General features: G+C 40.3%; 1 long non-coding RNA gene across 1 annotated transcript; it reads left to right on the top strand.

Annotated features, from left to right (window-relative positions):
• The first annotated feature begins 1243 nt into the window (after positions 1–1243).
• On the top strand, positions 1244–27337 carry LOC110195433 (uncharacterized). The gene is made up of 3 exons (XR_002320899.2): positions 1244–3539; positions 4341–4387; positions 27164–27337. It is a non-coding gene; the product is annotated as an uncharacterized LOC110195433 (long non-coding RNA).
• Positions 27338–27809: the final 472 nt, after the last annotated feature.

Below are 27809 nucleotides of genomic sequence, written 5' to 3'. Positions count from 1 at the left end.
GATGATTTGGGCCCATAAAAGGTACAGGAGTGCTAGCAAGACCATCCAAATTCTCTACCAGAAAGTGTTACAAACTGCTCCCTAGATTTTTCAAAAGACTATAAAATGAAGCACTGGACTAGATAATCTCCAAAGCTTTTTCCAACTTTAAATTCTATGATCCTCTGAACTTGTCTTTTAACCCAGTAACTATCAGAGCTAAAGAAATAGAGTCTGGGCAGCATGTACTCCCCCAAATACAATGATTTTTTTCCTTGAAAATAGTGCTGCACTATTTCCCAGTAGATAAGTATTTGGTCAAGGATACAGTTCTCAAAAGAAGAATTGCCAACTATTAATAATCCTATGAAAAAATGCTTCAAATTATAAGAGAAATGCAAATCAAAACAACCCTTAGGTTTTACTTCATACCCAGAAAATTGGCAAAGGTGACAAAAGATGGGAATAGTCAATGTTGGAGGGGCTGTGGAAAGACAGCCTAATACATTACTGGTGGAGTTTTTATTTAGGACAGCCATCCTAGAAAGCAATCTGGAATTATGCAAATAAAGTGGCTAACATGCCCATACCCTTTGACCCAAAGACTCCAGTGCTGAGCATGTACTCCAAGCAAGTAACTGACAAAAAGAAAGCTTCCATATACATCATAGTATTTATAAGCAGCATTTTTTGTGTGTGATAACAGAGAATTTGAGAGAAAAAAAGTAGATGCCAATCCCTTGGGGAATGGCTAAACAGACTGTGGTATACGAATGTGAAGGAATATTACTGCACTGTGAGAAATGATGAATGTGATGAATACAGAGAAGTGTGAAAAGATCTATATGAACTGATACAGACTGAAGTAAGCAGGGCCAAGAAAACAATATACATAATAACAATGACAATGCAAATAGAAGCAATTATCATCACAAAACAATCAGAAATGAATGCTGGGAAATTAAAAAGTATAGGTTTGACTTCAAAGAAGGAAAATGAGAAATACTTCCCACAGATTCCTTTTCAGAATTGGGATGATCCTACAATTGTTCCATGGCACTGAGCAGTTTTGCTAGAAAATTTTTTTCCTTTTCTTTCTCTTTGTAATAAGAGATGATTCTCTAGGAAGGAGGAGTGATGTACTGGGAAATATAAAATAAACCTATATTTAAATATTAATTTAAGATAAATTTAAATATATTAATTTTAAAATAAAAATACATCAATAAAAACCAATAGATTTGAATAAAAGTCTATTCAAAAAAAGAAAATGGTACTGCATTTTAATTGCATACATAGGACTGAAATATGCAGTGATTAGAGAGGGATGATGTGAACCTGTAGTTCCATCAGTGTAGGGACTTCCTGGAGAGGAAACTCCTTTCACCAATGCAGATGAGCAACTATTTGGTAATTTATAGTTTTAGAGAGTTGCCTTAGACATCAAGAAATTAAGTAATTTGCTCACTCACAAAACCAGGATGTGTCAGAAGTAAGACTTGTTAGAGAAATCTTAACAGACCCATAAAATTTTAGATCTGAAAGGGATATTAGAGATTTAATGTAATTGAGGCCATTGAAGTCTAATCCCTTCATTTTTACAAATGAGAACACCAAGACCCATAGGAGTTAAATGACTTAGCTAAAGTCACATAATTACTGGCAAACTTCCCTTCCCTTACACAGAAAATTTTTATAATTTCCTAAATCCTCTGCTGCTTAAATCACAAAATCTTAGCGCTGTAAGGGACTTTAGGATTCATCTAGTTCAATTAATACCTGAGTAGGAATCTCCTCAAACCCTACTTGACAAACAGACCTTGTGGAAACTCGGCTTGATGCTCACACACTGCTAAGTATGGACAGCTCCACAGCCACAGGCACCCAGGCTAATCTTTTCTACATTGGTGTATTCAAACTGATTCATTACAATAGGGCTATTCCATGGTGAGCTTTGACTTAGGGAAGAAAAGGAGCTCTGATATTCTATCTTAGTCCTTTGACATGGAGTTGATAAATCTGCCAGTTAGCCATCTTGGCTTCAAGAGTAGTGTTAGAAGTCTCTTTGAAGTCCTGAAGAGATTCCTCTTTATTGGTGAATTAGGGACTATTATCCATGTGTAGGGGGAAATTCAGAAAATATTCTATCTTGGTAAGTGAGTACAGAACAAAGGCCACTTTGACCTAGTCCTGAGGAAATTGCTAGAAGTTAAGGACCTTAACAATTTGCACTGAGCCAGGCAGCCTGCCCAATGAAATAGTTGGAAGTACCAGATTCTATCAAAGGTCAGTACTGCCTAAGTCAGGAGTTTGCCACCTTCAGAGTAAAAAATGTGCCTCAGAGGCCTGTAACTACTCATCACAACCACAGGTCTTTGCAGAAAGAGGCTCTTACATTGTCATCTGAGATACGTCTGTTTGGGAGCCAAGCAATTTTGTTATATCCCGGGAGGGGCAGACCCAACATTTGCAGGTGATTAGACATATTCTCAGGTTGGAGGTGGAGAAAGGAATGATAAGCTCTGGTTTGGCCATAAGAGGAAGGGTTCAAGCTTAAGGGAAAACAGACATAAAGTGAAAAGTCAGGCAAGGTTGGCATCATGATGTTGGTAGAGTATCAATAAACAAGAAGATTAAATAAGCAGGATTGTAGATTATTTTTTCCCAAAGACTTTAGCTAAAAAGACAAGATACAAGACAATAACTGGGAGGATATTGCAGGGTCTACTGAAGTTTTTTTGTTTTATTTTTAAGATGGGAGAGATTTAGGTATCTTGGTAGGCAGCAGAGAAGGAGACAGCAGTTAAAGATTAAGGATTAGGGAGAAAGTGGGTATTGTGGAGTGGTTAATCTATTGGAGAAGATGGGAGGGATGATATCAAAGGTACATGTTGGCTTTGGGAAACAGAAGGGTCATCTCATTATCAGAGACTACAGTGAAGAAAGAGATAGTTGGGAATGATATCAAAGGGATGAGAAAGAAGGAAGAAAAATCCAGGGAATGCCAGGAATTTGTCTGGCTCAAACCAGTGTCCTTTTATGGAGACTGCTTTTATGATGTCCTTTTATGGAGACTGCTTTTATGATGACATGCCTCCCCAGTGATGTGTTAGTATGACATATCAAAGGAAGGGAGGAGGTTGTTGCTTTGACTTGGAATAGCCTACTAGACCATGGACTATCTCTTTAAGAATGAACTGTAGAATCTCGCCTAGATTTGAAGTCATTGGCTTATAGTTTAAAGAATCTGTCCTTTTCCCCATCCCCAGTTCTGAGTTATCTGTTCTATTGTAGCAGGCAAAGGAGATGGCCTCCCTGTACTGAAATGACTCAGGTCAGCCCTTTCCAAGATGAACTGACTGGAAGAGTACCCAAGCCACTACAAAGACCCTGAGTACCTCTTTTCCATAATGACGTGGGCTTTTGGCACATTAACCACAACCACAACAACAAAGACCAGAAGAGCCTACAGAGAAGAGAAAAGAAGCTATGCAGGTGATAGACAGGGCTTCTTGGACATGGAAGCAACAAGAGACAAGAGCCAGTGGCTGTAGATGAAGGTAATGTCTGCTGGGTGAGAAGCAAGGAGTTTCTAAACCAAGCCAGGAGCTATAGGAGCCACAGTGATCTAGCAGTACCATGAGCCACTTCAGCACTGCTGAAGAGCATCAGAATTGAAAGATGAAATGCAGCATCCAGTTTGGGTGCTCAGAACTTGCAAGGGGGGAATGAGCCAAATTTATAGAAGAAAAGAGGCAAATTGACATTCCTCTTCAAAGAGGTTCTCAATTCATGTCTCCAGGACTTCTCCTACTGGTATTTTGAATTATTGTTGACATTATTGTTGTTTTCTGTGGCTGGGATTGAACTAGAGAGGGAAAAAGGAAATGACACCTGAAAGTTGAACATAACTCTTTTCTAAAGGGGCCAGGACATTTAACTCCTTCTCTGTCCTTTACATGTATTTTAATAAACCTGATCTATGTTCCATGCCCTGTTAGCTTGATGTTTTCAGGGGAACTCAATGCCCCTATGGCAGAGTTAGAAATAAATCAAATTCAGATATTCCCAGAGTTCTCCTGGGTGAGGAAAAAATAAACCATAGAGATAAATATTAAAGAGAGGCTCCAAAAATTGAATCTGGTCTATATGAGCCCAGGACTATGGGTAAGAGACAAAGATTACACACTTTACTGCTTTTTCAGAGATTACCAAGAGTGACTAAATCACATACCTACCAGTTCCTTGGTCCAGGCCTGGGAAATCAAACTCATTGAGGACAACTAGATTCTTTCTTATTCTTCATTCATTTGTTTTGCATCTTAATTCCCTTTTACCCATTTTAATTCTGTACTTCTCAGGCTGAAAAACAGTCTCTGTCATAGAAAAGAGAGAAGATAAACAGGAGGTGAGTATTTCAGCTCTCTTACCATCACCAGTTCTCACCCTTCTTTTACCCTAAATGCTAGTTCTGTACCTTCTTTCATCTTCTTCTTTCCCCTCAACCAAAAAAAGAGGGGGAGCTATGTTTTAGGGTCAAAGATTTGCATAGAAAATAGGAAATTCAATGCCTTTTGCTTGTTAAAAATCTAATTAATCTTTGCAACAAAACATGACTCTCTGGGCAGGAGAAGGTGAAGGAAAATAGGAAAGAAGAGACGTTATATGTAAAAAAAAATATGGAACCAATAAAAAAAATCCATCTGATATTTAATAATTTGTGTGTGTGCCTGTGTATATGCCTATCTAGGAAATTTGATAGTGGGTGCAAAAACCTAGCTACTCACATGAAATTTTCAAAGTCTTCAAAATGCTTGTCAGCCCTTCCCACACTCACTAATGTCACCACAAAGAAGTAGCTGATGGCAGTCAAAATCAGTGGTCTGAAAAAAGAACTCGATGAATCATTTGAGGGTCTATTTATCCCATAATGTGAATTGAAATTCTGATTCTAGAAATCGAATTCTTTCAGACCTTAGTCCTGTAAGCCTGTGTCTGCATGGCTGAATAAGCAGATTCAATGTTTATATCACGCTTTAAAATTTTGGATCTTACTTTTTTCCCTTTGAATTAAGAGAGAAATTAATTCACCATCTTTTCCTTTTCCATGTATAATTAGAATAGACACTGCTCCTTTACAGAACTTCATTTTAAAAAAAAGTCATCTCCACTGTTGCATAAGTTGCCATCCCCAGTTTTCTTTTGATATCACTCCATCCTGCAAAGCGTGAAGTCTCCTCTCTTGAGGTCCTTTCCAGCCTTGTCATTCAGTAATTCTATTTTCAGGAAAACTGAGAGCATGTGGCATCAATAACTTATTTGCCTTCCAGCTGTAGCTACAGCCAGACATCTTTTAATAGTAGAGGAAGAATTCCCTCCTCTCTCATTCTGGTGGTAAGAGCCTGTGAGATCCCAACTTTGGAGGACGTCTTTGCACTTAGAAAAGATGAAGCAAGAATCTCTTATAGGGTTGGTGCATTCTTATCCTTAAAGGTCCTCTGAAGCAGGTTAGTTTTCTAGGTCCAACCAGAAAATAATCCTATCCAGCGAATGGACCACTGGTCCTGGAAACAGGAAGACCTGAGTTCAAATCTAGACTCAAAACATTGAGTAGCTGTGTGATCCTAGCCAAGTCACTTTAACCACTCTCAGCTCAGTTTTATCATGTGTGAAATAGGGGTGATAATAACAGCACCACTTCCCAACATTGTTGTGAGAATAAAATGAGATATTTATAAAGTGCTTTATAAATCTGAAAGTGCTATATAAATGTTGGCTATTATTATTGCCTCACACCCAAGAGGAACTTCTGCCAGTTTGGATTATAGCTAAATTACCACATCTATATTTATAACACTGCTGCAAAATTTTATGACCATTATCCTTTGGAGCAGTAATCTGCCATCTAAATCATGACAATCACCTTTCTCATCATGGAGCAAAAAGATTTCCCCTCAAGACTGCCAGCCAAATCTTCTTTCTTCATCCTTTCAGTATTTCCCAAGAACTATGCAAATAAAAAGAGAGATTAAAATTGGGCTATAGCCTCAAAGGGGCCTTTGTCTTCCTTGGGAGGGACCAGGTCCAAGAAGTAAATAGAATATGTAGTCTATGTTACATGAGATTTAATGCTTCTGCTTTTACTGTGCATTTATTAATTTAATTAAACCACATTTTAAATCTCAATCATTGAGTGGAGGGTAGTAGATAAGTGAAGCAACACAAGGAGAAGGCTTAGCAGGGGACATGATCAAATAAGTAGAAGCCTGAGCCAAATGATGGGTGCTTTTAGTAAGAATTGGGGAGATGAGAAGAAAGTAAAATTAAGTTCAGAAGGGGACACAAATAGAGCAATTTTGTTACTACATTGTTAAATTTAGTATGCACTTTAAAAAAACAAACTACATAATAAAAGTTCATGGGTTTACATACAATATTCCTTTTTTAACATTAAAATGTAATATTTATTTTGTTTGTCAAAAAAGAAAAATATCCAGGGTAAGGCTGGTAGCAAAAAAAAAAAAGCAAAAATGAAGAATCTATGGTGTCACAGTGGGAGTGGAGTATGGCTAGATTGCTCTGTGTCTCTGTTGACAGGCTCCAGATTTTTTACCATGGTTACATTTGTTTTCACAATTTTTAAAGCTGATGTCCACATAACCATATTATTTAACTCTTTTTTAAAAGACCTTTTCTTGACTCCTCTCCCATTATTCATTCAAAAAAAAAAGTTGAAGCAGAGAGGAAAACAACTCATAAAATCACAGGTTTAGAATTGGGTGACCTCAGAGGTATTCTAGTCCAACACCCTCATTTTACAGAAGAGGAAACTGAGGCACTGAGAAGTTAAGTGACTTGCTGAGGTTCCCATGACTAGAATCTGAGGTATAATTTGAACCCAGATCTTCCTAATTCTAGGTCAAGGGTTCCATCCAACACACCTTTTTTCATCTGGAGTAGTTTCTTCAATGTGAAATAGTAAAATTGTGAAGATAAAGTGTATTAGTGCAAATTCTCCTGTTTGGATCCAGTCAGTCAAAGAGCATTTATTAAATACCTTCTATGTGCCAAGCACTGTGCTAATTGCTGGGTATGCAAAGAAAAGGAACAAACAGTCTCTGCTCTCACAAATAAATGCAATAGGCAGCCACCCAGTTGGTAGAATTTGAGGGACATTGGGAAGAGTCTCTTGTTCCAAGGCAACTAATCCCACTGGTGCTTGAAATTTTACCATTAAGGAGTTTTTTGTTTGGACGCTCAAGTATTTCAATATTTAAGAAACTCTTCATAAATATGAGTGCAAAAATATTTATAGCAACCCTTTTTTGTTGTAGCAAAGAACTAGAAACAAAGTTGTCCATCAATTGGAGAATGGCTGGACAATTTCGGTATGTAAATGTAATACTGTATCATAAGAGATGAAAAAAAGGATGGTTTCAGAGAAACCTAGGAACACTTGTACAAACTGAAGCAAAATGAGGTGAGCAGAATCAGAACAGTACATACAGTAACAACATTATAAAGCAAAACAACTTGGGAAGACTTAAGAATTCTTACCAATTCAATGACCAACCACAGGTCCAAAGGACTGATGATGAAGCATGCTACCCTCTTTTTGACAGAGAAGTAATGAATCCAGGATGCAGAACGAGACATACCTTTTTGGTCATGTGGGGAAAAAAACCCTCTTATCAAAGTGCAAAAAATACCTACATTCAAGGCAATATATTAGCATAGTAACCCCCCACACACACAATGGTCTGAAAGTTTTCCCATGTCTTCAACAGGTTGGCAAAGTAATCAGGAGGTATTTGTGGACTGCCTACATTGTGCACAATGCTACAACAGACACCATGGCATGTCAGGAGAGTACAAAATACAACTCTTTCTTACAAAGGGCTTACAACCTTGTTTGGAGGCTGACATCAGGGAATGATAAAAGCTCACATTCATATAAGGCTTTAAGGTTTGCTAAGCTCTTTACATTTGATCCTCACAACAAACCTGGGAAGTAAGTGCTATTATTATCTCCATTTTACAGTTGAGGAAACTGAGGCAGGCAGAGATCAAGTGACTTGCTCAGGGTCACACAACTAGTAACTGAGGTCAGGTCTTCCTGACTCCATCTCTAGTGTTCTATCCACAGCACTACCTGGCTGCAAAATTGTTGTTGTTATTGTTGTTGTTGTATTTGTCCTGCCTTCTCAAAGAGGACCATGACAGCAGGGAGGTGATGCAAAATAGTAGACAGACAGACAGACAGACAGATAGATAGATAGACAGACAGACAGATAATGAATCCCATGGAGTGACCACATTATTTGAATTTGCACTGCATATTTCCATTGGGATAGAACCAATTGCCATATTTTACATAATTAAAACTTTGAATAGTACAAATTCAAATATATGCGCCCACTTCAGGGGATTCATTATTCACACTAATAAGGAGCTAACTGCACTGTGTTAGTCTAGGCTCCCGAAAATAGCAAACATAGGCTGTGCTTTGCCTCAAAATGTAGGCTGTATAAAAAAAAAAGTTGAGGTATTTCTAATAAGTATTATTTCTCAGTGTATCACCGTGTGTATTATTACTCACATATATGTATACATGTGTGCATATATATGTATATGTGTGTGTGTTTTACATTACTTTAAAAGATCTCATTTAGGGATGAGGCCTACATTTGGAGGTGGCCTATGTTTCAAGAGTTACAGAAATCAGGTATTATAAGGACAACAAGTGTGAAAGGAGGAAGAAAAGAGACCTCAGCTTCTTCCACCTCCAAATCTTGCCCGCCTTTATTGATTCCACCATGAGGATTGTTCTAGCTACATAATACATCCTATATTCCCTGAGGTCATGGGCTTTCTTGGGTTTGACTTGGTTTCCCCAACCCCAAAGTTCAAGGTGTTACAAATGTTCCTCAATTAAACAAAGCCCTGTAGCTCTTTCAAGCCCATCATCACCAGTCAGACACCAGAGCTCACAATGGGAGCTTCTACCACCAGCTAGGTGGTGCAGTGGATAGAGCACCAGCCCCTGGAGTCAGGAAGACCTGAGTTCAAATTGGCCTCAGACAATTACTAGCTGTGTGGCCCTAGGCAAATCTTGTACCTGCCTCGGTTTCCTCTTTTGTAAAATCAGGATAATAATAACTCCTATCTCCCAGGGTTGTTGTGAGGATACAATGAAACATTTGTAAAGTGCTTTGCAAACTTAAATATTATATAAGTGATAGTATTATATTAATTACTATATAAATGCACAATTGAACTGGGAAACTGCAGTGATTACTGGGGGAAGAGGATCACAGAACCATCCAGTGTTAGATCTTTAAACATCACCTATTCCAAACCTCTTTCTCTCCCTTGCCCCGACCCCACCCACCCACCCACCCACACACCCTATTTCATAGAACAGGACACTGAGATCCAGATAGGTCAAGTGATAAACGGAAAGCTACACAGTTACTTAGGGTCAAAGCCAGGGCTGAAAGTCAGATCTCCCGGCTCTCAGCCCAGCTGTTCACTTCACTGTAAAAGAGCTTCCATTCTCTTCTGCACTGTCCACTTCACCCTATTCCAATGTTTAAGAGCATAGAATTTAGAGTTGGAAAGGACCTTAGAATCCTCTAGCCACAGAAGCACAAAGAATCCATGCTGGACAGAACCTCTGAGGTCAGGTACTCTAACCTGTAACTGAACAAGAAACCTCTTGACAAAATTTCTGATGAGTGGTCAGTCATCCAGCCTTCTCCTGAAGACCTCCAGTGAAGGGGGTATGAAGCCAATGCCACTTCCCCCACCGCTGACCTTTGTATAACTCTCATTGTTAGCAATTTTTTTCCATCATCACATCTAAATCTGTCTCCCTACAACTTTCATCTGTTGCTCCTAATTCCGCCCTCTAGGTCAAGCAGAAATTTAATTTGCCTTCCACATGGAAGCCCTTCAAATACATTATGAGAGACCCTCCTGGGCCTATTCCTTTCCTGGGACCCATTTCCTTCCACTGATTCTCTCATGATATGGCCTTGAGGCACTTCACTAACCTTGTCACCAGCTTTTGAATACTTCCTGGACCATGGCACAAAGAACTGAACAGAAAGCTCTAAATATCGTCTGACAGGGCAAAATTCAGTGAGATTATTATCAGCCTTGTTCTAGACACTTAGATGCTCAAATGGATCTGTAATGTTATTGGTGTGTGTGCTCCCTCCAACAATTCAGATCATAACCCTTTGATGGCTCCCCATCATCTTATCTGTGTCTTCCTGTATCATAAAAGCACATCCTTCTTTCTCAAGTTCTTCTAACATCACAAAGACAGCAGGAGAGCACAGGGGGCACTCAAAAATTATTCATCACCTTTGACAAGCTCATCTTTTTTGCTCATACATATTTGATGGCAACCTTTATTCCATTTCTCCTTTGTAATTCCTTATTTGTAATTTGTTGCGATCTGTTTGTGCTCACCAATAGAAGCAATCTCCATTGACCTTTGGGTAATTTTCAATCTCAGACATGATGGCATTCTGACTCACAGCTATATAACACCACCAAATGAATACTGGAATTAAAAAGACGAGCCTTTAAAAGAAGTGTGCAATTTTCCCGAGGCAACTCAGTCTGCTCTCCTCCTATTCAATTCTGGGCCCAACTCATTTTCTATTTACAGTATCTGTCCAAGATACTGATGGATGAACTCTAGGAGACTATGCATCTTTTAAGGCAGTCTAAGATTGCATTAGCTTTTGCAGCTTGCCTTATCACTCTGTCATCTCATATTGAGTTTGAAATCTGCTACAAGTTCTAGATCTTTTTTCAGATAAATGACTATTTAGCCATCCCTCCAGACATGGTACTTGTGAAGTTGATTCTTTTGAACCGACGTGTAAGACTTTGCATTTACCTCTATTAAATTTCACCTTATTAGATTCAGTTAAACATTCCAGCCTTTTGAGATCTTTTTTTGTTTTTTATTCTGACTTTGTCATTTTGACCGAACCTATGGGAGTGCTTGGACAAGAGTTGGGCAGGGTAGGCAATCATGGATGGGTTGTGTATCACAGGAGGGAACTTCTGAATCAACAAGATTCAAGGAGGGTGGGATGATTTTTTTTTGAAACTCGATCTTTTTATTGATTACTAATATTTGAAGGAAGAATGGAAAGAAAGAAGGAAGGAAGGAGAAGAAAATGAGCATCTATTACGTGCTACTGTGTACCAGATACTGTGCTAAGCCCTTTACAAATATTATCTTCTTTGATCTTCACAACTATTTTGGGAAGCAGGTGCTGTTACCATTTCCATTTTACAGTTGAGGAAACTAAGGCAGGCAGAATCTGTGACTTGCCCAGAGTCATACAGCTAGTAAATGTCTGAAGCAAGATTTGAATTCAGGTTCTTTACTCTAAATCCAGTGCTCCTCCCTCCACTGTATCACTCAGCTTCTCCTGGGTGCCTGAAAGATGATGATACTACGATATGTATTGAAACCAAGGTCTGATGTGACAATTAAATATTAAGTAATAACACAACCTATATTGAAATTTACATTCTCTACAGCAAGGTAATATAAACGTCTTCTAATCCTCCTAAAGCTTAATACAGAAAACTCCAGTCTTTTAATTATTAAAATAATGGAATAAAGTACCTCATTAAATAGGAAATATACACCCAACAGTTATGAGGGAAACAGCAACCAAAGTGATCAGAAAAGCACTTGGAACACACAATCTCTGTTGGTGTGAATAGAAAGAATGAAAAAATCATGAATAAAATCATAGATTGATTTGAGTATTTGAGTGTTGAATTGAGATTCTATCAAATGTGTTAGCTATCCCTATAGTAATAATAATAATGGCTACCGTTTATATAGAACCTGTTATGTACCAGGCACTGTGCAAAGAATTTTAGAGATATTATTTAATTTGTTCCTCACAACAACCCTGCAAAGTAGGCACCGTAATTATCCCCATTTTACAGATGAGGAAACTGAGGCAAACAGAGGTTAAGTGTTTTACTCAGTAGATGTCTGAGGTAACATTTGAATTCAGATCTTCCTGACTTTAGGCTCAGTGCTCTATCCACCATGCCACCTAGCGGCTTTAAATTTGTCTCCTTTACAAATCTGATAAACATATTCAATGAATTCATAGAAATCAACAATAATGTCAACTAGCACCAGGCCAAGGACAGCTCCCTGCTCACTGTGTTAGAGACCTCCTTCCAAGCTGATACATTAATGACTACTCTTCTGGTTCAATGTTTCAACCATTTTGAAATCATCTAACTGTATTTTCATGAAGCCCCCATCTGCCTATATGGTCCACAAACAAAGGAGACTTTATTGCCTGCTACTACTTTGTGACCTTCTACAATTCACTTAACCTCCATGGAGCTCTGTATTTGTAAAAGTGAAGGCATTGGTCTAGGAGTCCTTTTCAGCTCTCTATCTATGATACTACAATCTTATATATACTGTGTAAACTATCTACAGAATTTTCTTATCTACGGTCCAGTGACCCTGGGACAGAAAGCAAGAAAGGAGGGAGGGAAGGAGGGAGGGAGGAAGGAATGAAGGAAGGAAGGAAGGAAGGAAGGAAGGAAGGAAGGAAGGAAGGAAGGAAGGAAGGAGGAGGAGGAGGAGGAGAAGGGAGGAGGAGGGAGGAGGAAGGAAGGAAGGAAGGAAGGAAGGAAGGGAGGGAGGAGGGAGGAGGGAGGAGGAGGAGGGAAGGGAGGAAGGAAGGAAGGAAGGAAGGAAGGAAGGAAGTCTGAAATGACTTGTTCTTGATAAGACTATGGTCCAACCCCTTCATTTTATAGACAGGGAAAGTGAGGACCAGAGAGAGAGAATATGTGACTTGCCCAAAGAAGTAATTAGTTCAAACTAGGACTCAAACCCAGATCTTCTACTATAATTCCAAATCTGATCTCTTTCCACATCATGTTGCCTGTAAAACTGCCTATGAATGACACCAAACTTCTAGCCATGGATTAGACATGAGGACATGACACAAAGAGTCATTGGACATGACTCCTCAATCCTCTGCCTCTTTGTCATGAGAATTCTGAAAATCAGTCATTTCTTCAGACCAACTCGAAAGGTCTGAACCTTGAAGGACTAAAAGGTCCCAAGACAAAGAAGGCAGCCCTCTATATTCACTTCCATGTATGTTTCTTTCTGTGAACCAAGGGAATTTCAACTTAGAATCTTAATTTCTGACAGCATACAAAATATCTAAAAATAAATCTGCCCTGCCACAGGCCCCACAAATCCTGCTGCACCATTACAGGACAGGGTATTCTCATTGTCTCTATGTCCAGGCCATTTCTGGCTACTCACCCCTCTAAGCCTACTAACTGTTTTAGGAATGAATGGACCATTCTAGTGGTCCTAGGTGTTCCCAGGGCTTCCATCTGAAAAGGAAACACCCAGATAACACGTTTATCCAAACTGTGCATTTTGCTCAGAGGAAGCTGGGGTGTTTGCTCAGTCATTGCTCTGTAAGAAGGTCTGGGGAAGCTTTGTTGCAATTTCAAATGCCTTTTCTATCAAATGAAGGATAACTCTGCCATTAGTTACAAATAACCCCCAGACTCCTTCCTTTTAGTCATCTTTCCTGAGTGGAAGAAAATGGCCAATTCCTAGAGATGAGTTAGGAGTCTCTATTCCCTAATGTTCAGTTTTTATAACACATCTGCGTCAGTGGTCTGATTTCTGGTGGCAGAGAGCCCTGAGCTAACTTGACAAGCCAGGGAAGTGAGACCATGCCACCAGGTCTAAATAACAGAAGATGGCGATTCTTTGAACAAGGAATCATATTTTCAAGGGCAGAAAATGCATTCTCATTCCCTTCCCTCAGAGCAGCTATTTTTGTCTTGTTTTTTTTTACAAGATGTGTTCCAAACTAAGAGAGTCAAGTACTAAGAAAGAGAAAGAAAGCAAACATCTTTAGTTCTGAGAGGTGCAAAATGTCCCCATTTCTCTAATAAAATGTACACACACACACACACACACACACACACACACACACACACAGCTTGAGTAAAGGAGCTATTGTGAAAAGCCCAAGGTATTAGACTATGATTTTCCTTCTGTGGGAATTCATTCCATACTGTTCCCCAAACAGGGTTCGTTGCCAAGGTAACAAATAAATCACATGACAGCCATGCTACCCAGAAATGTAGGAGGTAAGGAAGCTGAGCACAACACTGAATGGAAGATATGTCCCTTCCTTGCTCTGCCCTCTGGTCTCCCCAGCAATACCAGATGACTTCAGAAGCCTTTTCCAGTTGATATGGAGGCAGGCCCCCACCATTCTTTAGATGCCAATGTCTTTCTTTCACAACTCATTCACAATGAATTTTAAATGATTGTTTTTCCCCAGAAAAGGCTTCTCTCATTTTCATCTTCCTTTCTCCCACAACATACCCTCCTCCCTCCCTTCATGCCACCCCCACTAGGATAAAGTCACCCACCACAACTGAGTGGCAGTACCAGCATGCCCTTTGGACACTGGCTGATGCCTTAGTCCCTGACAGTGCAGGGACTGCAACTTAATAGCTGAACCTAGGCATTGGATGGGGAGTGTGTGTGTGGAGCAGACCACCTCCTCTTGAATGAGCCCTATTTCATTTGAGGATGGCATGCGTCAGGGAATTTTGTAGCAGTGATACTATCAGGATACTGATCCTTCATGGGGTGGCCCTAGGGACTCAGAGAGGGAGTCCATGATGTAGTCTCACCCAAGCCAGCTCCCAGTTTCCAGGGTGGGTTTGGAGAGCTTGGAATCACTGCGTTTTCTCTCCTCCCAAAGAGCTCCTTAGGACATCCCCTAAAAGGTCTGGATGGGCATGTCATCTAGCAGAGCTACCATCCAGAATAGAGAGGAGAGCTGCCTGTAGAGAGGCAGATTCTCCTCTGCCTCTGCATCCACCCACTCCTCCTATCCCTTAGAATCCCAGCCCAGCTAGGACAGAATCACGTGCTCTGCGGAGCTGTTCTCTGAGTGGGCGTGCCTCTGCAGCCCTGCAGTGTGAGCACAGCCCCTCACAGGCAGAATGTGCAAAGCATTTTTTTTTCCTCTAAAGAAAGGAATTTCAGACAGGGGAGAAGTGCCTGATTCTGATTCTTTGTGTGTGTTTGTGCAAAGCTTCATCTTCCTTTTCATTTCCCATTTCTCTGATTGTTGCTTCAAGGTCAGAGTTACCTTCACCTCATGGTTGCTGGGAAAAGTGAGATATAGAGAAATTAAAGTGACCTCAGAAGGGCACAGGGAGGAATGAAATACACATTCTTTATCATTCATTCATTCATTTATTAGGTTTTATTGATGCCTTTTCACATAATAATTATTTCTAAAAATATCTTCCCTCCTCCTACATCCCCTTGATATTGAACCCTTTCCTGTAACAAAGAAAAATGGTTAAGCAAAAACACTCCATGCAATGACCACATCTGACAATATATAAAACATTCTGCCCTAGTAATCCCCTGAGTTCTGAGAGGAGGAAGGTAAGGGGTGGGGGTGGGAGTGCAGTACAATGCAGTAGAAAAAGCCTCTGCAATGTGATGACCAACCATGAATCCAGAGGGCGGATGATGAAAACCCACCACCCACTCCTGCCAGACAAGTGATGGACTAAATATGCAGAATGAGACCCACACATTTGGAAATATCCAACTTGGGAAATTGTTTCACTTCACTCTGTATATCTGTTCAAAGATTCTTTTTTTTTCTTTTTTCTTTTCCTTTCTTTTCCTTTTTCCATGTGTGGGGAGAGGCGGGAAGGAGAAAAATACTCAATAATTGAAAAAAAATTAATTGAAAAAAAAGAAAGAATATTGACTCCAGCATCAAAATCTTTCTCTGACATTTATTATTTTACAACATCGAGCAAGGTTCTTGTTATTGTCCCATACTGGCATAAGGTAAAGGGAAGCCTTGGGGTTAAGAGACCTAGATTTAAGCAGGACTTCACTTAATCTCCCTAGAAATTAGTTTACTCATCTGTAAAATGGGAAATTGTGCTAAATGGCCTCCGAGAGTTCTTCTAGCCCTAAGTCTAGAATCCTCTATTTCATTATCTGTGCTACAGAACCATAATTGGAAATAGACATTTCCTAGGTGCCCCTAGAATTTTGGGAATTAATCTATCCATGAGCATCTATTCAGTTCAAAATTTTTTTTTTAGCAATTATGTACAAAGAATTCCACTAGGTGCAGTATGGATACATAGCAACGTAAGACAGAGTCCCTGCTGTGGAGCAATTCACTGGGGAACATGGGACATTTACTCCTGAAAATATAATACCCCAGGGGTGGGGAACCTGCGGCCTAGAGGTCACAAGTGACTTTCTAGGTCCTTGAGTGTGGCCTTTTGACTGAGGCCAGGTTTTACAGAACAAATCTTTTTATTAAAGCGATTTGTTCTGTGAACTTTGGATTCAGTCAAAGGGCTGCACTTGAAGACTGAGAGGACCACATGTGGCCTCGAGGCTGCAGGGTCCCCATCCCTGCCTAGACTTTTGCTTTCATCCATTTGAGTGAACTTCCTCCACCTAAGTGAATCAGCAAGTCATCTGCATTTACAATCTTAGAAATTTGCCCAAGGGGTACGAGAGGTTAAGTGACTTGTCCATGGTCATACAGCTTGTATGTGTCCAAAGTCTGGCTTAAATCCAAGACTGATTCATTGGTATATTATGTCCATATAGAATAATAAGAATGAATTCATGAATGAATGCGTGAATGAATGAAGCGCATATTAAGTACTTGCTACATACCAAACACAGTGCTAAGCAATAAATGTCATTATGTGCCACAGAAATCACAGAATCATGGAAGCTTAGAACTACAAGAGTAAGTAGGTGGTGCAGTTTGCTAGGCCTGGAGTTAGCAAGACCTGAGTTCAAATCTAGTTTCAGACACTTACTAGCTATGTGACCCCGGACAACTCATTTAACCTCTGTCTCAGGTTCCTCATCTGTAAAATGGGGACAATAATAGTATCCTCCTTTCAGGGCTGTTGTGAGGACCAAATGAGATATTTATAAAGCACTTAACACAATTCTTGGCACATAGAAGGCATTTAAAAAGTGTTTGCTTTGTTTCCTGTCCCCTCTCCCCTCCCCCAAGATACTTTCCGAGTCATTAAGCTCAACTTTCATTGTAGGAATCCTTGACCTATGAACATAAATCTGTGATTGGACATCTCCAATAACAGGGAGTTTACTTCTTAATCAGACAGCCCCTTCCATGTTAGGCGACTATAATTGCTTGGAGGTTCTCCCTTGTGGAGCCAATAAATCAATTCTGCTGTGATGTCTTCCCCTTTGCCCTACTTCTCACATGCAAGTCTCTCTCTGTGCTACAAAAGAGGATACATCTATTCATCTTTGTCACGATTATCCTTCTCTTCTTCAGCTGGCCATCCCTAGTTTAGAGAACTACACGTTTTGTAGCATTTTAGAGATGAAAGGAATTGTAAAGACATCTTTAACCAGTCCAGGCCTATTACCATATTCTGTTCACCTTCCTAAGGAAGCACTCTAATTTATTAGTCTACTAATGTGACACCCAGAAATGAGCATAATACTCTAAAAGCAAAAGTCCTGACTATAGTTGGACTTTGACTAAAGCCCAGAGAGCTTATCTATCTATCTGTCATTACTGTTGTCGTTATTGTTGTTCCGGTATGTTTTTTTACCAGACGTGTTATTTCAACAGTGCAGGGAGTTCACAGTAAGGAACTTTCAATTCCATTGGGCACCTTTTCCATAATACGGTCTTCAAGAGTTGCCTGGCAGATATGAAGGCTTGGGTGACCTGTTCCAAGTCATGCAGCCAGTATGTGGCAGAAAAGGTCTTGAGTCCAGATCTTTCAGAGTCCAGGTCAGCTGTTTATCAACTATGTCATGCAGCCACTTGTTTCCAAACAAAAACTGGAGAATACAGTTTACAAAGTAAACCTTGTCAAGGAACTCTGCCATGGTAGTGATGAAGATGATGATGACAATGAGGGGAGGGAGAATAGGGAAGAAGAAGATGAGGGAGCCAAGGAAAGTGAGGCAGCATAGAACTACTCCCCAAGTCAGGAAGACTTGTGTTCAAGTCTTCCTGCCGAAAATTATTGGCCACTGGTCCCTGGGCAAGGCATTTAAAGTACTCATCAGCGTCCCCAAGCAACTGCTGAAAGACCACAGAGTAATTGCTGATCTCCCTTGGAAAAGAGTATGATACAGTAGCACCTCTAAACACTGATGAAAATTCAGGGCTGGACAAGATAATAAATTACTTTTACAAAGATCATGAAGGTTTACAAAGATCATAAAATATTTTACTGACAAAAACCTCTGAAATAAGTAATAAAATATAAGTATGCTGGTAAACATTTAACAACCAGCTCTCTGAGAAAGAAAAAAATGGGGGCAGCTAGGTGGTGCAGTGGATAGAGCTCTGGCCTTGGAGTCAGGAGGACCTGAGTTCAAATCTGGCCTCAAACACTTGACACTTACTAGCTGTGTGACCCTGGGCAAGTCACTTAACCCCAATTGCCTCACAAAAAAGAAAAAAAGAAAAAATGCACATGACATATTTCAAAGATTAATCTGCATTATTAAAATTTTCTCCATCATTTTCTTACATTCAGAAAATCCACTAAACAACAAATCAAGCCCTGATTTATGGCATTTGCCAGCTTCTGAGTTGTAAATGCTTATGATGGAAATTTAACAATTGGCTTTCGTGAACTAGTATGAGCTGGCTCTAGGACACCCTGTAATACAAATATTATAACAATTTTGCAGATGGGGAAACTGGTGTTTAAAGAAGTTAAATAATTTGATACACTTAGTGTCAGGACTGCCATTTGAATCCAGATCTCCAGGTTCTATGTTCAGTGTACTTTCCACCATAGCAAAGAAACTAGCATGCTCTGGTCTAGCACTGGAGTTTCTTGAATGTACTTCTGGAAAATCATGTTAGTGGCTGAATGGAGGATGAATTGGAGTGGGGAGAGAACTGAGGTCAGCACATCCACCACCAGTAGCCCAGGGATGAGGTGGTAAGGGCCTGCACCAGAGTGGTGGCAGTGTCAGAGGCGCCACATTTGAGAAATGTTGCAAAGGTGAAATTGACAGGCCTTAGCAACAGCTTGGAAACGGGGGCTGAGAGAGTGAGGAATCCAGGATGAGTCCTAGGTTGTGAGCCCGAGGGATTCAGAAGATGGTGTTGCCCTCCACAGTAACGGGGAAGGTGGTAGGAGGGGATAGGGTTTGGGGGAAAGATAACGAGTTCTGTTTGGGACATATTGAGTTTAAGATGTCTACTAGACAACCAATTTGAGATACATGAAAGGCAGTTGGAGATGCAAGATTGGAGGTCAACAGAGGGAAAGGAAATGTAGATTTGAGAATCATCAGCATGGTAATTAAATCCACGGTAGTTGATGTGATCACCAAGTGAAGCAGAATAAAGGGAGAAGAGAAAAGGACCCAGGACAGAACCCTGAGGTTCATCTAAGGTTAGAGGGCATGATCTGGAGGAGGATGTAATGGAGAAAACATTAATACTAATAATACTAATACAAATTAATATTAATAATAGTTATACTAGGGGCAGCTAGGTGGCACAGTAGATAGAGCTCTGGCCTTGGAGTCAGGAGGACCTGAGTTCAAACCTGGCCTCAGACACTTGACACTTACTAAGCTGTGTGACCCTGGGCAAGTCACTTAACTCTGATTGCCTCACCAAAAAAGAAAAAAAAATACTATAGCTTAAACTTAAAAGTGTATTGTGCTTTTTTTGGAAAGCCAGTTGTTAAAAAGTACAGTATTTCCATATATGTGATTGCTTCATAAAGTGTATATAACCACAGGGAAGAAAACAATGGTGGCAGAACATCTGTGTGCCATTGAATCTTGAAAATATGATGACAAGAACATGTCAAGAGAATATGCTGTTCAACCTTCATAATCCAGTCTACAATATGAACATAATCAGAGAACCTGGAAAGGGTTAGGGTAAGGACTTAATAGCTGAGATCTCTTAGTCCTACTCCCATGTCAGATCATTTGTTTCAGATAAATGATTCAACAGAGATCCAGTCGGGCTCCCAAAGTGCTCATTTCCAACATGTCTGGAATGATGTAATGTCTATCCACCCTGCCACCCTCTTTCCATATCTGCTGGGACACATCTTATCACTCCATCTTTGTATACCCACAGTTTCCATCTGTAATAGGCTCTTCTGCTCTCTGCATTATGACAAATACTTATTTCATTATTTAGATGGCATGGAAAATGATCATGTTACCAAACCAGCCTTTCATGTCTGCTTAACTCCAAACAAAAATCATGACATTATTCATCTTAAACTCCCAGCAAGCTCCATCCTGACAGATCTCAAGCACTGCAGGCAAATTGCCTCCAATATGACAAATTAAATACTTGGCCCAAATAGCCCTAGCACGCTCATTTTCTTAGGAGAGGTTGTCACTTTTATTCATCCCTGGAAATTGTCATGGCTCTCCAGAGAGCTGCAGACACAGCCTTCTAAATTCAGGCTCTTGAGCATTCCTTCAGCAGATAGGTGCTAAGCACCTGAATGAATGCTAGAAAAATATTTTGTGGCAGGGGTGAGGGTGGCTAGGTAGGAGGGAAAGATGTGTGAGACACAGTCCCTGCCTACCCTGAGTTTACACTTTCTTAAAGTTTGTAAGACACATGCCCAGATAACTATATCTAACAGAGCAGGTGCAGTGGGATTATGCTGGGGCGAAGGTCCAGAGGTCAGTGGCACATCTCAAACTAGGAATCCTGGGGCAAATTAAGCTGAGTGGGTGATAGGAGGAAGGGCACAGTAATGCCAGTGAAAGGATGGTTCAGCCACAGGTTCACTAATTCTGGGAAAGAGAGCAATCCATCCCTGAGAAGGTCCAGACATTGTGTGGTAAGAGCAATCTCCTAATCTGGTCCCTATACAAGCTAGGGTATTTTTCTTCAAGACTTGCTTACCTTAGAGGACTAAAGACTCAGGGTATTGATCTCTAGGCCCTCTCAGATACACCTTAGACAAGAAAGTTCTGCTCAATTGAATCAATTCAGAGCACCCTTGATGTATTCTGATTGAATGGTCTTCTCCTGCCATGGCTAACGAAATCTCCTTTCGTTATTTGTTGAACGGCATAGGAATGTCTCATTTCATTCCAATATCAGATGTAAACTACAGGGGTTGGAGTCAGGCCTAGCCTAGAACCCCTTCCCCCATGGGTTTTGGGAGGGAAAGTGGACCACAGGACAAAAGTGCCATCATAATAGTATGAGGTTGGTTGGACACACAGGACCTGAGATTGAATGTGCTGGGCACCCACCATTAGAGGACCTGGAGGTAAGGCAAAAGGACTCAGAGAGAAAGCACAATCATCCAGGATGTCAAAGGCCCATTCAGCCTGGGTTAATTACATTTCTGTTTGAAGACTGAAATTACTTTTTGCTGGGTGAAATTCAGGCAACAATGTGATGTAGTGGAAAGAGCAGAAGAGTCAGGGGATCTGAGTTTAAATCTTAGACCTGATACTATATCGGCATGACTTTGAAAAAATCAATTATCCTCTACAGGCCTCAATTTCCTCATCTAGGAAGCACAGCAGATAGAGTGCTGGGCCTGGAATTAGGAAGACTCATCTTCCTGAATTTGAATCTCGCCTCAGACACTTAATGGCTGTGTGGCCCCTAGCAAGTCACTTAACCCTGTTTGCCTCAGTTTCCTCATCTGTAAAATGAGCTGGAGAAGGAAATGGCGAACCTCTCCACTATCTTTGCCAAGAAACCCCAGACACAACTGAAACCACTGAACAACAACCACAATCCTATGAAGTATGTATCACTAAGTACCTTAAGGGAGAGGGAGAGCAATGCCCACTGCTCAATTCAATAAACATTACAAAGTAATTGTTATGTACGTCATTGTGCTAGGCTACAAAGACAAACGTGAAAAATTCCTTGCCCTCAAGAAATTTACATTGCCACTGGGACAGTACTTCATGTACGTAGATGAGAAAATTCAAAGTAATGTGAAAAGGGAAAGAACATCATCAGTGCAGGGAAATCATGGGTGGCTTCACAGAGGAGATGGTACCTGAGCTGAGTCTTGAAGGAAAATCAGGATTCTGAAAGGCAGAGTTAAGGAAACATTTCAGGAATGAGGAAATGGAAGGAATGTGGTAGCTTGTGGAAGACAGAATCTCAAGCTGAGGGAATAGAGAGGTTAGAATATAGTACTTGTGAAGTTATGGAAAATAGTTCTGTAAAGATAAATTAGAACTGGATTGTAGAGGATTTTTGTATTTATCTTGTATGTAATAGGGAGCCACTGAAGGGTTTTGAACAGGGGTATGACAGTAGGAGCTGGGCCTTAAGAAAATATTGTGACAGCTTTGTGGAGGAGAGATTGTAGAAAGAAGAGATGGAAAACAGGAAAACCAATGTAAAAGCTACTATAATACAGTCCAGTCAAATGGTTAAGAGGGTCTGAACTAGGGTCATAGCACAGTCAGTAGACACACAGGAGAATATGATCAATATTGTAAAGGTAGAATCAGCAAGGCTTGGCATCTGATTGGATAAGGGAGCTGAAGGAGCTAGGAGTCAAAGATGACTGAAATTGTAAAAGTGATTGAATGGAAGCCTAGCGGTATCTTTGTCTGAAAAGGATAAGTTTGGAGAAGGGACAGGTTTAGAGGTAAAGATGATGAATCTTACTTCGGGATGATGAGATGTTTTAAAATATCCAAGTAAATAGATCCGACAGATCATTGGTGATGCAGGATTGGAATTCTGATGAAAGATTAGGGCTGAAGATATAGACTTTGAAGTCAGTCATCTGAATAGAAATGATCATTGAACCTGTGAGAACAAATGAAATCAGAGAGAGAAAGAGACAGAGACAGCATTAGAGAGACAGATACAGAGACAAAGACTGAGAATATTCTGTAGAGATTCATAGGGTGGGAGTATATATAGCTTGGGCAGGGGAGAATCAGAGAAAGCTTCATGGTAGAAGGGGCATTTGAAAGGTGTTTCATAAGATAGATAATATTTTGACAGGCAGATAGGGGAGGGCAAAAGGCATTCCAGGAAGAGGTAATAACATGAGCAAAGGCGTGGAGAAAGGAAAATACAGAGTATGTTTGAGAAATATAGAGGAGACTAGTTTAGGAGAAGGGAGCCCCCAAATTACTACCCAGTGTAGGAGCCTAGTAGAATATAAGGCTGGAAAAGTCAGTTGAGATCAGATTCTAAAAAGCCTTGGACACCAAATGAAAGACTTGTGACTTTACCTGGGAGGCAAAGGGGTATCATTAAAGATTTTGGACAGGACATTAATATGATCCTGGCTGTGGCTTAATAAGAGTCATCATATGTGCAGTAAGGATTAGAATTTGTGTCCCAAAATGACTAGGAAAGACTTCAGAGAACTCTAACTCATGCCATGCTCAATCATCACTTAAACATCACATGTACAGAATAGGACATATATTTTCAGACTTGATTTGTTTGACTATATTTATTTGTCACGAAGGAAACTTTCTATAGTGAGGGAGAGGAAGAATGAGTAGATAGTAATTTTGTGGTTCAATCATTTTCAGTCATGTCCTAATCTTCATGACCTCATTTGAGTTTGTTTGTTTGTTTGTTTTTGGCAGAGATACTGGAGTGGTTTGCAATGTCCTTCACCAGCTCATTTTACAGACGAGGAAACTGAGGCAAACAAGATTACAGCTAATAAGTGTCTCAGGCCAGATTTGAATTCATGAAGAGAGGTCTTTCTCAGTCCAAGCCCAGCACTATCCACTATGCCACCTAGCTGCCAGGTGGCATAATGAGGCAAATAAAAGTGTAGTGGGTTGAATAATGACAAGTGATGCAAAAGAAGAATGTTAAGGAAACATTAAGAAACACACACACACACACACACACTCATGAGAGAGAGAGACAGAGACAGAGACAGAGAGAGCAACCCAAAGGTAGTTCAGAAGGGAATACTAACAAGGAGGGAAATTTTGTTACTCTTTTCTTCAATCCAATATGAATGCTTTTTAAAAGACAGGTTTACAGAAAAGAAATGTAAGGTTTCATACTCAATTCTTTTTTCTGTTCCTTGTATATTGAAGTGTTGATGCATGTTGATTTTTTAAAAATTTATAACATTAAAAAAAATCTGTGTGCTTGCAGCAGCACATTAGCAGAATTCATTCTTGACTTCAGATGGGAAAGACCTCTGCTCTTCATCATCAGCTACTCAGTCTGATCTGTGCTGGGGAGACTTGGCTGTATTAAAAAAATACTGGTGATGTTTCTTCAGATGAAATATAGACTAAGGAATCCATTCATTCGGGAGAAGCAATCATAACAACAGAAGATGCCTTGCTACTGGAGATCTGTCCTTTTTACAATAAACAGATGGCAAATTAACCTGTTTTCTTAGCAACATCAATTTAAACTTGAGGGATCTTACAGATCACTTAATCCAAAACCTTCATTTTTCTTTCAGAGAAAGAAACTGAGGCTTGTTCCGTTATGTTGAGAAACCAACTGAAGCAATTAGGTTTGACTCACATTTTTATCTTGAATCCAGGTTTACAAAGCACTTTCCTCACAACACTGTAGTGTGTAGGGTGGGTATTACTGGGTGAACCTCGATTGTCAAGAGGCTGATTATTCAGGGCATGGATTTTTCTGGGCCCCTTACTCCTCCTTCATCTCCTCTTCTTTATCTACCTTCTGGTCATTTCATGCCTTGTTAGGACAATCCTCAAAAGAGCAACCAAATAAAACTGAAATTTAGCAAGAGCCCAGAGAACAGCAACCAGAATTGTGAAAGTCCTTGAGTCAATGTTATACAAGAAGTAGTTGAAAGAACTGGGGATGTTTAGTCTGGAGAAGAGACCTGATTCTTTTCTGCAAATCTTTGCTTGGGTGTCATATGGAATAGGGATCATATTTGTTCTGTTTGGCCCCAGAGGGCCCTTCACCTCAAAGAGCTTACATTTGAATGGGGAAGACAATATAGAAATAACTAGGTAGATACACACACACACATATATATATATATATATATATATATATATATATGCATATACACACATATGTATATATAAATGTGTATATATAATGTATGTATGTATAACATATGTGTGTCTACAGATAGAGAAAAAGAGAGACAGTGGTTCGGGGGAAGGGAGGCAGAAAGTGGGAAAAGCTTCCTGAAAAAGGTAAGATTTGAGTTGAGTTTAGAAGGAAGCCAAGGAAACTAGGAGGGAAAGGTGAAGAGGGTGAGCATACCAGGTGTAGGAGACAGCCAGTGAAAATGCAGAACTAGGAGATGGTGTGTCCTGAGGGAGGAAAAGGAAGGAGGGCAGTGTGGGCATTTCATAGAGTTTGTGGGGAAGAGTAAAGTATAAGAAGACTGGGAAGGTGGGAAAGGTCCAGCCTGGGAAGGGCTCTAAATAATCATGGAGCATTTGATGCTCCATGTGGCATGGGCAGCCTTGGGAGGTGGTGAATCTCCTTTCCTTGGAAGTCTCCAAGCCGAGGCCAGATGAACCCTTGCCAGCTACTCAATGGTGCTGATTCCTTCTATGTTAGACTAGAGAGCTGTTGAGGCCCCTTCTGGTTCTCAGATTCCTGTGATTTCCATGTAGTAACGAGAGATTTTGTGGTTGACAGAATATAGCACAAAAAAGGCAGTGAGTGACAAAAGGCACTTAGAAAATCCCAGTGATTTTGTTGCTAGGGGAAGTAGGACAAAGTCTGTCAGCCCTTTTTAGTCTTCTCCACAAGGCCCAGCCCCTGCGATTTGAATAGAGCACAAGGGACATGATGGTAAGGTTGAAAGCAATCTCTCTAGCACATCTTTTATTGTTGTGGTTGTTTAGTTATGTCTGACTCTTTGTGACCCCATTTGGGGTTTTCTTGGCAAAGATCCTGGAGCGGTTTGCCATTTCCTTCTCTAGCTCATTTACAGATGAGGAAACTGGGGCATACAGAGTTAAGTGACTTGCCTAGGGTAACACAGCTTCTAAGTGTCTGAGGCTGGATTTGAATTCAGACCTTCCTGACTCCAGGCCCTGCACTCTACCCACTTCACCACCTACCTGCCTCAGCTTTACCCAACCTCTTTGCATTAGATAAAAATGGAGCATTGGAAGTATTTGCCAGGGTTGGGACAATGTTAAGAGCTAAAAAGGGGTTTAGGAACAAATCTCAGGAGACAGTAAGCTGGGGGAGTCAGAAGAGGCAGCATAGGAACACTGTCAACACAAACAATAAGCCTAACCATACCCTGGATGGGCTGGGTTAATTCCTCTCATGAGAGGAAGCACTTTACTGGTCACTATACCCACTCAGGAAATAACGACCAATGAGCAGATGGCTGAGCACCAGCACAGATGTCCAGTGGGGAGCCAAAGGAGGGTGGGGGGATGACATCGGAAGTAGCCACTAATGCCTTTGCATCATTGAAAGCCTGTGTTGTTCTAGCCATGCTATGTCCTGGCCAAATGCTGTCTCTATATGTGTACCCCTTCTTGTGGATTCCCTTATTACGCATATATATATTCCCTGGCTTCTCACACATATAGGGGCAGCTAGATGGTGCTGTGGATAGAACTTGGCTTGGAGTAAGGAAGACTCATCTTGTTGAGTTTGAATCTGGCCTCAGACACTAGCTGTGTGACCCTGAGCAAGTCACTTAACCCCATTTGCCTCAGCTCCTCATCTGTAAAATGAGCTGGAAAAGGAAATGGCAAAGCACTCCAGCATCTCTGCCAAGAAAATCCCAAATGGGGTCATGAAGAGTCAGAGTGATTGAACAACAACTCACATACATTCCCTGGTCACCAGTGATCTGTGTGTGTGTGTGTGTGTTTCCTTCCCTATTTCTGTAGTGATTGTTGTGAAAGAGTGTACCCCTATACGTATAGGATACTTCTTTGTATGAGGAATATCTTGTCACAATTTGCTAGCAGTCAATCTACATTTATTAAGTTACCAGTGTGCTAACCACTGAAGCAAAAGGTCTGCCCTTAAGGAGCTTGCAATCCAATGCCATTCAATGAAATGTTTTTGTCTTTAAGCTAACGTGTTTGTCTGGTTGTGTGTTCTGTTTTCAGTGGATACTGACCCATGGAGTACTGTACCTGGAGCAGCTTTCTGGAAGCCCACACAGGCAGGCCCAGGAAACACAGTCAAAAGTTTTGTCGCGCAAGTGGTCGAAACTGTTGGCTAAATTAGGTGTTTGTGTTATTTTTTTATCTTGATTATCCAAACCACTCTATACCTAGACCCTCCCCTCCTTCTCCATGTTCCTCTATCACATATAATGGATGAAATGGCCAGCCCTCCACCACAGGTAATGAATGGATGGAGAGTTGACTTCAATGATCTAAATGAATCAGTTTAAAGCTTTGACATCTCTATTAATAATAATAATTAATTAATGAGTTTCTATTTTAATATTTTTATTCAATTATAGAAAAGGCATTTTATCAACACATGAATTAATCTGCAGAATATTAAATGTTGAGGAATAACAGCAGAGTATCAATTTGTCCCAGGACAGTTTCTAACTGAACCTATCAAGTCAATAAGTATATTAGGCACTGTGCTAAGTACTTTGCATACAAAGAAAGGTAAAAGATAGTCCCAGCTCTCAAGGAATTCATATTCTAATGGGGAGACAACGTGCAAAGACTAGGTACAAACAAGCTACGTACAGAATAAACAGGAAATAAGCAACAGTGTGAAGGCACTAGAATA

This window comes from Phascolarctos cinereus, unplaced genomic scaffold, assembly GCF_003287225.1.
Source record: "Phascolarctos cinereus isolate Bilbo 61053 unplaced genomic scaffold, phaCin_HiC Scaffold_4;HRSCAF=312, whole genome shotgun sequence".
NCBI classification, from domain to species: Eukaryota; Metazoa; Chordata; class Mammalia; order Diprotodontia; family Phascolarctidae; genus Phascolarctos; species Phascolarctos cinereus.
Note: the sequence above shows the minus strand (reverse complement) of the source record. Positions and strands in the feature narration are given on the sequence as shown.